At 41.6% G+C, this 9,902-nt stretch overlaps 1 long non-coding RNA gene across 1 annotated transcript; it reads right to left on the bottom strand.

Moving 5' to 3' along the window:
• Positions 1 to 129: 129 nt before the first annotated feature.
• Positions 130 to 9,423, bottom strand: LOC111841008 (uncharacterized). Its single transcript, XR_002837573.2, has 3 exons — positions 9,083 to 9,423; positions 1,225 to 1,275; positions 130 to 450 (listed from the first exon to the last, which is right to left on the bottom strand). It is a non-coding gene; the product is annotated as an uncharacterized lncRNA (long non-coding RNA).
• Between the last annotated feature and the right edge of the window lie 479 nt (positions 9,424 to 9,902).

Below are 9,902 nucleotides of genomic sequence, written 5' to 3'. Positions count from 1 at the left end.
ACGTACTCGTCCGTCTCGCCGCTCCTTCTGTGAAAGACGTCTTTTTACAAACAAAGTGAGGTCTGTACACGGCGCGGGGTAGGGTCTGGATGTCTTCACGGCATCCATCCTTTCATTCAAGCCGCAGACATATTTTTCACACAGGACTGACATGTTTAATGTTATTTCGCCTTTTCATCCATTCATCCACGCTGCAGACTTTTTTTTTTTTTTTTTACATGGAACGGATTCCATGTTTTATGCTGCCGTGTAACGGATTTTATGGAAATGGATGTGGGGAACAAGGTGAATCTCACACTCTGTAGCGGGATGGTGATGGATGGGTGTGGATCACGGTCCTTATTTAGCACGCTGCCATGTTTTAAGGCGTTATTTAGGTCTGCCGGTGAACGAAGAGCCGGTTCTGCGGATCTCAGATGGTAGAATGTAGGGCTTCGCTGCTGATGACATCTGGAATATAAGAACGTTGAATGTATCTTTGGCTTGTGGCCCAAATGAAGGTCCTTTGAGAACATGACCTTCGCAGGAATAATTCCCCTGGCATCAGCTTAAATGCTGCCATTATATGTAGCACCCGGTTTGATTCATCAGGACGGAAGGCCTCTCCACAGTCACCACCAGGGGGCTCCCTCTCATCCATTGTGGAGGACTTTGATATTCAAACCATAGAATTTCAGCATTCTGATCCAATGTGGAAAAGCCAAGTTGATGTGATGTGAAGATACCAGCCCCTGCATGCTAGTACTTGTTAACGTTTTATAAATGGGGGACTGGGGCGGGGGGGGGGGTGTAATTGTACAGTGAAATGGGAACATTGCAAAAGCAATAAAAAAAAACATGCACGTATACATATATATATATGGGTCTGCAGGAAAGATGGGATTCCAGGTTATATGTGATGTATTGCGGCAGGCAAGGCGTGGTGTAATGAAATGAGGCTTCCTTGCATGGAAGCAGAACAGTGTTCCCCACTCCTGGGGGGTCAGTTCAGTCCAGAATGAGGCAGTCAAGTGGGGAACTTGTTAGTGTTTCTCTCAACCGGACCTTTTTCTGCACCCCTGACCAATCTCTTTAAGGTTCAGGTATTTTGGAAAATTGCTAAACGGTACTTGTATTAGTCAGAGGAAGGACACGACCTGCAAGAGTTCCCCATGATGAATGCACTTATTTGGGAAAGCCATACATTTTCTTATTGCACATAAAAATATGAGGAATAGTACTGACCGGCATTCATCTTCCAGTCGCTTCCAGTCCAGGTTTGCAGGGAGAGTCAAACTGTATGAAGGAGACAATAAGCCACATGAACACTCAGATCGAAAAAGAAGAGACACATACTTTCTCTGTATTGTACAGTGAATTGCCAAAAGTACTAGCATATGACAAGCATATTACTGTATAAAATCCATCCCGCTCATTCAAGTAAAACATCCCCCCCCCCCCCCCAAGCCCATAGAAATCCCGATCGGGGTCGTGGGGGAGGGGAGAGGTGGGGTGGTGTCTGTCGCAGGCGGTTAGATTACACCCTGGACGCGATGTCACTTATACAAGCGTATTCGCAAAAATATTTAAACAACATTTTAATAGCTTTGCGGTTGTGTTCAGGAAAAGAATTCTTTGGCACAGTTTCAGACTATAATGTAACAGTGTCTCTTACATGTCAGTCGTATTCATTTTTTAATGCTTCACTTAAGATGAACAAAGTCGCTTGGCTCCTTTACAAGACAGTACATGTGCTTTATGCTCTAAATGATACATTTAATTTTTTTTATTATGTGGCTGAACAGGTTGTTGTCACATTAGCTAGTCATCTAACTGGCAGTGTTTGACAGTTCAGGTCTGAAAGCTACAAATCCAGACCAGGATTTTGTTTCTACCAACCAGTTGAGTACAAAGAGTCACAGTCACAGAGAACTCAGCTGGTTGGTAGAAACAAAACCTTGGTCTGGATTTGTAGCGTCTGGACCTGAACTGCCCAACACTGCTAACTGGTGTATTTCTCTAACATGTCCTTTTCACAAGCAGTGGTGTCGGTGCATTGAAGACGGCCTTTGCTTATTGGTTTAACTCAGATGACACAAACAATCCTGTTTACCAGTCACCTGTGGTTCCAGGTGTCAACACGATTGAACTAGTCTGTTCCCAAGAGCGAACATAGCAAAATATGTTCATTTTCCTTTCACTTTGATTCCTCTTTGGTATCTCCAAAAGGCATTCCTCAGAAGAAGACGTGTCGTCATGGAAACATGGAATCACCTTTTATTTTGCCTGAAACAGGTGTCACCTTTTGTAGGAGATATGATGCAGGTATTCAAAAAAAATCAAACAGTTTGTCAGACTAAGACACTGCAGGATCTGACAGGGGTTTGTCAGCGAGGGCCTGGATGTGAACTGGAGTGCACCAAGAAGACCAAGGTACTGTAAGTGAGAATGGAAGTCGTAGCTTTAGGCGTTCTACAATTCCGGCCTGATAATCACAAGCAGCAGCAGTGTGTTCAGACTGTACTTGTTTATGACTTTTGGCAGATCAGACACCTGGCACTTCAGAAGGAGTCGTCTGCAGCCATGTTAGAGCATCCGGCGGAATGCTTAGTGCAGGAAGGGGAAAATGCCAGTTGTATAGGAGATGTTTGCTCTGAAGTCTGTTTGTATTTGTTAAATACATTCCCCCCCCCCCCCCCCAACACCCACACCCACGTATACACACACACATTCCCCTTTGAGTCATTTCAATTACTCGAAGCTTGCAAATGATCAGTCAGACAGACAGACGGACAACTTTACTAATCCCAGAGGGAACTTCTACTTTCCAGTAGCCCCATACCACAGTGGTACAGACGTAAAAGTTTGAAAAACACACCGAAGACACTATAGACATACATTAAAACTGAGCTACTGCGTATTCTTAAAGTGCTGTATAGATGGTTTTGAAGTAAAGATTGAAAACAAAGGAATCCACAATCTAGTCAATTTTTTTTCCATCCCAGTATATGTACAGTATACTTATTATGAGATATATTTTTTCAGGTTCCTTAGAGGCTTGCAAGTTAGCCTTGTAAGCTAAGGTACAAGCCATTGGAAAAAGCTTTGCAGATTTCCCTGTGAATCAGAAGAGCCTGGAGCCTTGCATCCTAACCTGGGTGTGCTTCTTGTCGATTACTCCAGCTCAATGAGCTCTTGACGTTATACTGGAAGCAATAACTTATTGCGTGTTATTGCATAATAAATCACAACTCGCCTGACCCCAGAACGATGCTTATCTTTATAGATTTTCTCGAGTGAATTGCTTTCCATGCCATTTGCATTATTTGTTAAACATGTCCTGTGTACCTTTATGGGCAGATAAATGATACAACGACTGGCTAATTAACTGTCATGCAGATAAACCGTGTCTTGTGCGACGCAAGCTGGTAGCTGAGCGGCGACAGTCCCGTACCTGTAATCAAACTTCTCTCATTCCAGAAACACAATTACAGAAGGATGACGGATACACACAACAGATGTATTAGACAGCTGTTTTTTAAAGCTGACTGCGAAGAACAGAGGAATAACGGTGAAAGCAAATACCTGTTGAACACTCCTGTTGATATTGTCCGTATCTGCTGCTAATTTCAAAGTAATTGTGTAAATTGATTTAATCGTTTTTATTGTCATACTTGTTCTACTGTTTTTGTATTCAGGCAATATTTATTTGTTTAATTATGCATTTCTGGTAACACTTTACTTGAGAGGACACAAATAATGTATTACTATACTTTTAATGTATTAATTAACCAGATACTAAGGCCTTGTCCATGAGTATATTTAAAAATGGTGTTTTCCCTCCTCCGTCATTAAAAAAATTTCCCTCCGCACAGACGCTGTTTTTAAAAAAATCTCCATCCACATGGAAAACAAAAACAAGCTGTCAAGAGCATACTCGTCTAACGTACACAGCGAATGGGGCACACTCTGACGTCAAACGAAGTAGATAACGACACACACTCTGACATAAGCCAAAAACTCTGAAAACGGAGTTTCCGAAAACCTTCACCCTGGACAGAGTTTTGCAAAAGCTCCGTTTTCAGTGACCTAAAATGCATTCGGTATGGACGAAAGACCGAAACGCAAAGAAAAAGCTACGTTTTTAAAAATACCCGTGTGCGTGTGGACAAGGCCTAAGTATTAAAAAAGTAGTAAAAAAAGCTACCCATTGATCCCATTTCTGTTCATCATTAATCAGTGATAACGGTTCATGTATTTAATGCAGTTACTATATTTTGATTTGTTACCAAGTTACTTAAGCAATGTGTTACTGCATATCCTAATTGGCTCTTTTAAGATGTTTTGTGTTTATAGCATATTTGTGAGGTTTAACTGTTTAAAAACAGTTATACTTGCTATCAATGATAGCCAGTGTGGATATGTTACTGACTTGATCAGAAGTCACCTTGCCTAATCGAGCGCATCCAGCACCTGAGAAGATTAAATTCACAGCAAGTTTCAGTCCAGCTCCACCCACGATCCGGTGCATCTCTTTACAGCCACGCAGAGTTCGCTTCAGTGAACATTCAACGCTGTCGGTGAGTTTGGGGTAAATTAAAAAAACCATCGACCGTTGACTGTGCCCTGCGGCCTGCCCCATGCTCCTCGAGGGTCCCTTATGGGCAGCGCCTCTGGCGATCATGCCAGGAGATGAGACTTACAAGAACGTCGACTGCATGTTTCTGATTTATTTATTTTTATTTTTTTTTAATCCTTTGGTCTCCTCTTTGTTTCCTCAAACAACTTTGAGCAAAGGTCACAATCAACATTCATTGCTGTCGGTGGGTTTAACTGTGTAGAAAAGCTCACTGAACAATGAATGCAACTGTGTCCCAGATTTCCTCAGCTAATGTCAGAATCTGTATCAGACGTGGATGCGCCGCGTTTTTTCTCTCTCCTTTTTTCACAAATCTGGATTTCTACGAGAGACACAAATAGACTGGGCAGTTCAGGCCCCATCTTCATCGCCCTAATTGGAGGTTCTGTGTGCAGCCAAAGGAGAGAAATAAAGGCTGAGTGTGTAATCATACTGATTTCCCTCTCATTTTGTTTTTTTTTGTCCTTCTTTAAATTACACGCTGTCTTTCCTTGAGGTCAGAATGATCTTACACTGCCTGCAATCAACGTAGCGTTGTCAAATGTGGTTCCCCGTTTTTATTCAGGGATTAGGATCCACAGTTGTTAACATGCTTCCTAATCTTTACACACTTACAAAGTGTTGCTCAGAATCCACATGCTGCAGTCCATTACACCGTAACTGAATATATTGTTTATATATGTGTGTTGTGCTTTTTATAGTAAATGCTTTCTAAACGTTTAATTTTGGTCTTTGTGACGAGTAAGGATCAGGGCAGGAATGAAAGGTATCTCAAGCAGTCTGTGATGCCTTTTTAGTCCGACAAAGGAATGAAATGAAATGCATGGTAAGGACATAAAGAAAAGATACTGGGTTGGAGAATCCAAACATTACAACACTACCTGGCTTGGTCTGTGAGGTGACCAAGACGTCCACCAGTACAATTTGGGCAAGTGGAACTTTAAGTTTAAGTACGTGTCACTGCTGTTGGTACAATATCGAAAGAAAAAGACCTCAGCAACCTCAGATTATGATTTTTAATCACGTGTACTGCACAGGAGCACAAATTAATCGATGTATGCATAGCAAGAGCACCTACAATTGTATTCCGACGTTATGAAATTCAAAAATAGTACTTATAGGACAATATGTGCAAGAAAGTGAATAGACAAGTAATGCATCACTGCATACAAGCAGTGGGGGACTCTGCCCACGAAAGACCGCTTTGTTACTCTTGGCTACGGCTGACTCATTTCAGTGCTTGCAAGTTTCATATTTAATACAAACACAAACACGATTATTTGTAGAGGTGATTTAAAGATATGATCTTGGTATAGGCAGCACTGTGGTCTGAAGCAGTACATTACAGAGCCCATCTTGCAGATTTATAAACAGGGACGCAACTTTTTTAATAAGCAGTAGCCTGTCTTGGTCATCTATCAAGCGCCGCATTATGAAGATTTCTGAGAGGAAGTGAGGAAAATGCAATTAGGATGCCAGTGGAGATTAGAAGAAAGGTATCGTCTCCATAACAACATTTGCCACTTTTTTTTGTCAGTTTTATAATTGCATCCCTAATGGTTGTTGTATATTCATAAGTGTATCAAAGTCATAAGTGTTTTGTCTGCCATATTAATAAAGCTGGACGAAATTACATACATTTAGAGACCGGACTGCCTTCCATATTGTGTGTCTAGTTTGGATCTGCCGGCGCGTTCTTCAGTGGAATGCCACCACGGGGACACAGAATGCATGAGGCAAATCCACGCAATACTAAGACTGCAGAAGTGTGTCGGAGGCAGCAGCCCCCCCCGTATCCTGCGAGCATGTTGGGGTGCCAGAGAGGCCCTCTGCACAGGCTGCAGTTTGGACGGTTCAGATTGATTTATATGGCATTCTCAGACAGGGCCCTGTCATGTTTAATGAGTAAACGTACCCTAAGGGGTTAGGGTACAAAGAAGCCATCCATCAAAATTAGTCTTCCAGGCGTCTTCCACTTACACCTGCCAACACCCATTTTGACTTCCGTCATCGTCATTAATGAGCATTTCTTTTTTTGTCTCTTGTGGTAAAGGGTGGTTGTCAGTACGGAATGGTGTTGAAGTAAGAGACGGGACAAATAAGTCAATTTATTTCAAGTCAGCGCGGAAATTTACTTTATACGAAACTGGCTCCGAGCAGTTAGGTGTTTTCCAGTTTGAAACGTATAATAATATTCTTTCTGGTTGATTGAGTACATTCAGTCATTTAGTGAGTTTGGTTTCCTCTATGTAGGTATTAGCAGTAACGTTATGCATGTGTAAATTGTAGAGGTGTGTTTTGTCTGTGAGTTTTTCGTAACACCCTGGAATAAAAAGGACTGTATGGTTGACAGCAGTGAAATAAATCTCGCAACATAGACCACAACTGAGTTGCTGATGGCGCAAGTTGCATTATGGGTACTCAGTGGGATTTGTGCCCTTTGTTGCAGTCACCGTGGAGACTCCCTCAGAGGCCAGCTCGCATTATATACCAGGAGGCAGTCTGAGCAGTCGTGTGGACAGGAACTCGGCAAACTAATGGTGGCCCTAATGGGACTCCTGCCCTCGACCGTCACCACTTTTCCGTCTCTGCGGAGGTGAAATGGACAATGGGAATACCGCTATCAAACGATGGCCATACATCTTCAAGGCAGGACCTGTCAGATCCTGATGAAGAGTAAAGCCCGTCAAATAAGAGAAGATGCCTCATTACAAAACCAGTATATGAATAATGGCATATTTATCACTGCATATATACTAGTGCACAGCTATGCAAATCACTCACAAATGTTATATATCACGTAGCACCTTTGTAAACTATTGTTATCCATTAAGGGGCAAAGCGATCAAGCTACTGTATTAAGGAATCTCGCCTGTTGTGCGGAGGTAATAAAATGCAGAGCCTCAAAGACTGACATTTCTTCCAGATATGCTCATATTAAACATGACAGCTTCTCTCGGCACGTATGCTTGAGAAAGTCCCTCAAAAAAATGCAATTTGGAATTGCCCTTTCAGCAAAATTCATAAGCCTGCATCAACAGCACGATTTAAAGGAACTAGAGCGTGAAGACAACGTCATTTTGCGGGTGGGGGGGGGATCTCTGAAGTGTAACAGGACTGCTTGACTCATTTAGGGGTGATTGGCAACAATGATCTGCTCAAATCAATGTCTACAAAGATGTACTGTACACTGATAGAAATAAACAATACTAGATCATCCTCACCGTCATTAGGACCCTCACAAACTGTGACCTTGTTTCAATAATTAGTCATACATCTACATATATCTTGTATATCTAGATTTTGGTAACTTGCTAAAAGGTTACCTATTTTCAGCCTTTGCTGACCTCATTTTCTGCTTGACACCCAACCTATAATTATGTGCTATAAGGAAAGAGGGGTAGTTTTTCTTTACAAAGCAATGAGTGTCGCTTAAGAAAGCTGATTGGCCTTGTTCAAAGCCAATAATGTATAATTTTTTCTACTCATAAACACCTTACACTGGTAATAACAAAGTAATATTGTAATGCATGACAGCATTGCATCATTTTACGAAACCGTTTCCCCACAATAACACCTGGAGTCACATAAACTCCTTTTCAGTACTTGATATTACAAAAATACAGATTTTATCAAATTCTATTTGGAAAGCAATACTCACCAAATACGTTATGCACCTTGAACGTATTGCTGCAGTTAAAATGGTGTGAAATTTCACATCGTATTTATTATTATTTATGGGTGGTTAGTATGTTTAAAGACGTGACCTACATAATTTACAGCTTCATTCATTTTTGAATAAATTCCTTGGTGAGACCTCACCTAGAATATTGTGTACAGGTTTGGTCACCATATCTTAAAAAGGACATAGCGGCCTTAGAAAAGGTGCAGCGTAGGGCCACAAGAATGATTCCTGGTCTTAGAGGAATGTCATACGAGGAAAGGTTATTTGAGCTAAATCTGTTCAGCCTCAAGCAAAGGAGACTGAGGGGGGACATGATCCAGGTCTATAAGATTCTAACAGGTTTGGATGCTGTTCAACCGAATAGTTACTTCAGCATTAGTTCAAATACAAGAACTCGTGGCCATAGGTGGAAATTAGCGGGAGAACATTTCAAACTGGATTTAAGGAAGCACTTCTTTACACAGCGTGTAGTCAGAGTATGGAATAGTCTTCCTGATAACGTAGTGCAAGCTGAATCCTTGGGTTCCTTTAAATCAGGGCTAGATAAGATTTTAACAACTCTGAGCTATTAGTTAAGTTCTCCCCAAGCGAGCTCGATGGGCCGAATGGCCTCCTCTCGTTTGTATAGTTCTTATGTTCTTATAAGTTTGTTTTCGGAAACAATTCAGGTTAAGCACAATATTTTCATTACATACTAACATTATGACTGCTAAAAGCATTACTAAACGTAAACAGGTATGTTACACAGTTGCGTAAGTAGTTCGTTTGTAGAGGCCTACCTAGTAGGATGATTAAACAGACCATCCTCTCCAGATTGTGTTTTTTTAACCAGTCGCTCAGCCAAATTCGCAGAAACTTACTGCGATAATGTTAAACTATTGCAAGGGTGTTCGCGAGCCCCCGGTTTGCTCTGCACAGGTACCACAACCAGCCGTAGCTGCGAGGCTGCAAGCATCAGCATACATACTAATCACCGCTAAACAATCGCTCCTGACAAATAAACTCCTAGAGAAACGGCCTTAATCAGATTTTTTGCGCTTTGCGGCATCCGGACGATTCGAAACGGTAGTGATTCCCAGCTGCCGAAATCTTTGAGCTTCAAACACTCGTCGGGCTAAACCTCGCCCTTCAAAAGGTAGCAACCCTAATTACAGCATGAAAGAAAATGCTAATTAATGAGCGGAACAGGTCCATTTTATACTGCCGTGCCTGTAAACAAAGGACTACCATGGCTGATTTTTGCAGAGTATGAGAGGCTTGGGACAAAAAAAAATGTTACACGTATGATAATTGAACAATTCAGTTTCACTCATTTTCCATCTTTTGTTTTTTAAAAAATATTTAATCAAATCACAATAACGCCGGCCAAAGAGGTGCGAGGTACACGGCTTGTTGAAAGGAGATAATGTAGCCTGTTCAGACCCTATAGTAATACTTTTCCCCACACAGGCGGTGCACAAACACGTAATTACAACACATTTACTGAAATTTGACCCGGGATAAAGAACTAACTTGCTAATAATATGGCCCGGTGTGTCAGCCAGTCCTGTCACAGAAAATATGCTTCGGGCTTCTGATTAACTGATTACAGTGGCACGT

The sequence above is a fragment of the Paramormyrops kingsleyae genome, chromosome 21 (genome assembly GCF_048594095.1).
Source record: "Paramormyrops kingsleyae isolate MSU_618 chromosome 21, PKINGS_0.4, whole genome shotgun sequence".
Classification (NCBI taxonomy): domain Eukaryota; kingdom Metazoa; phylum Chordata; class Actinopteri; order Osteoglossiformes; family Mormyridae; genus Paramormyrops; species Paramormyrops kingsleyae.
Note: the sequence above shows the minus strand (reverse complement) of the source record. Positions and strands in the feature narration are given on the sequence as shown.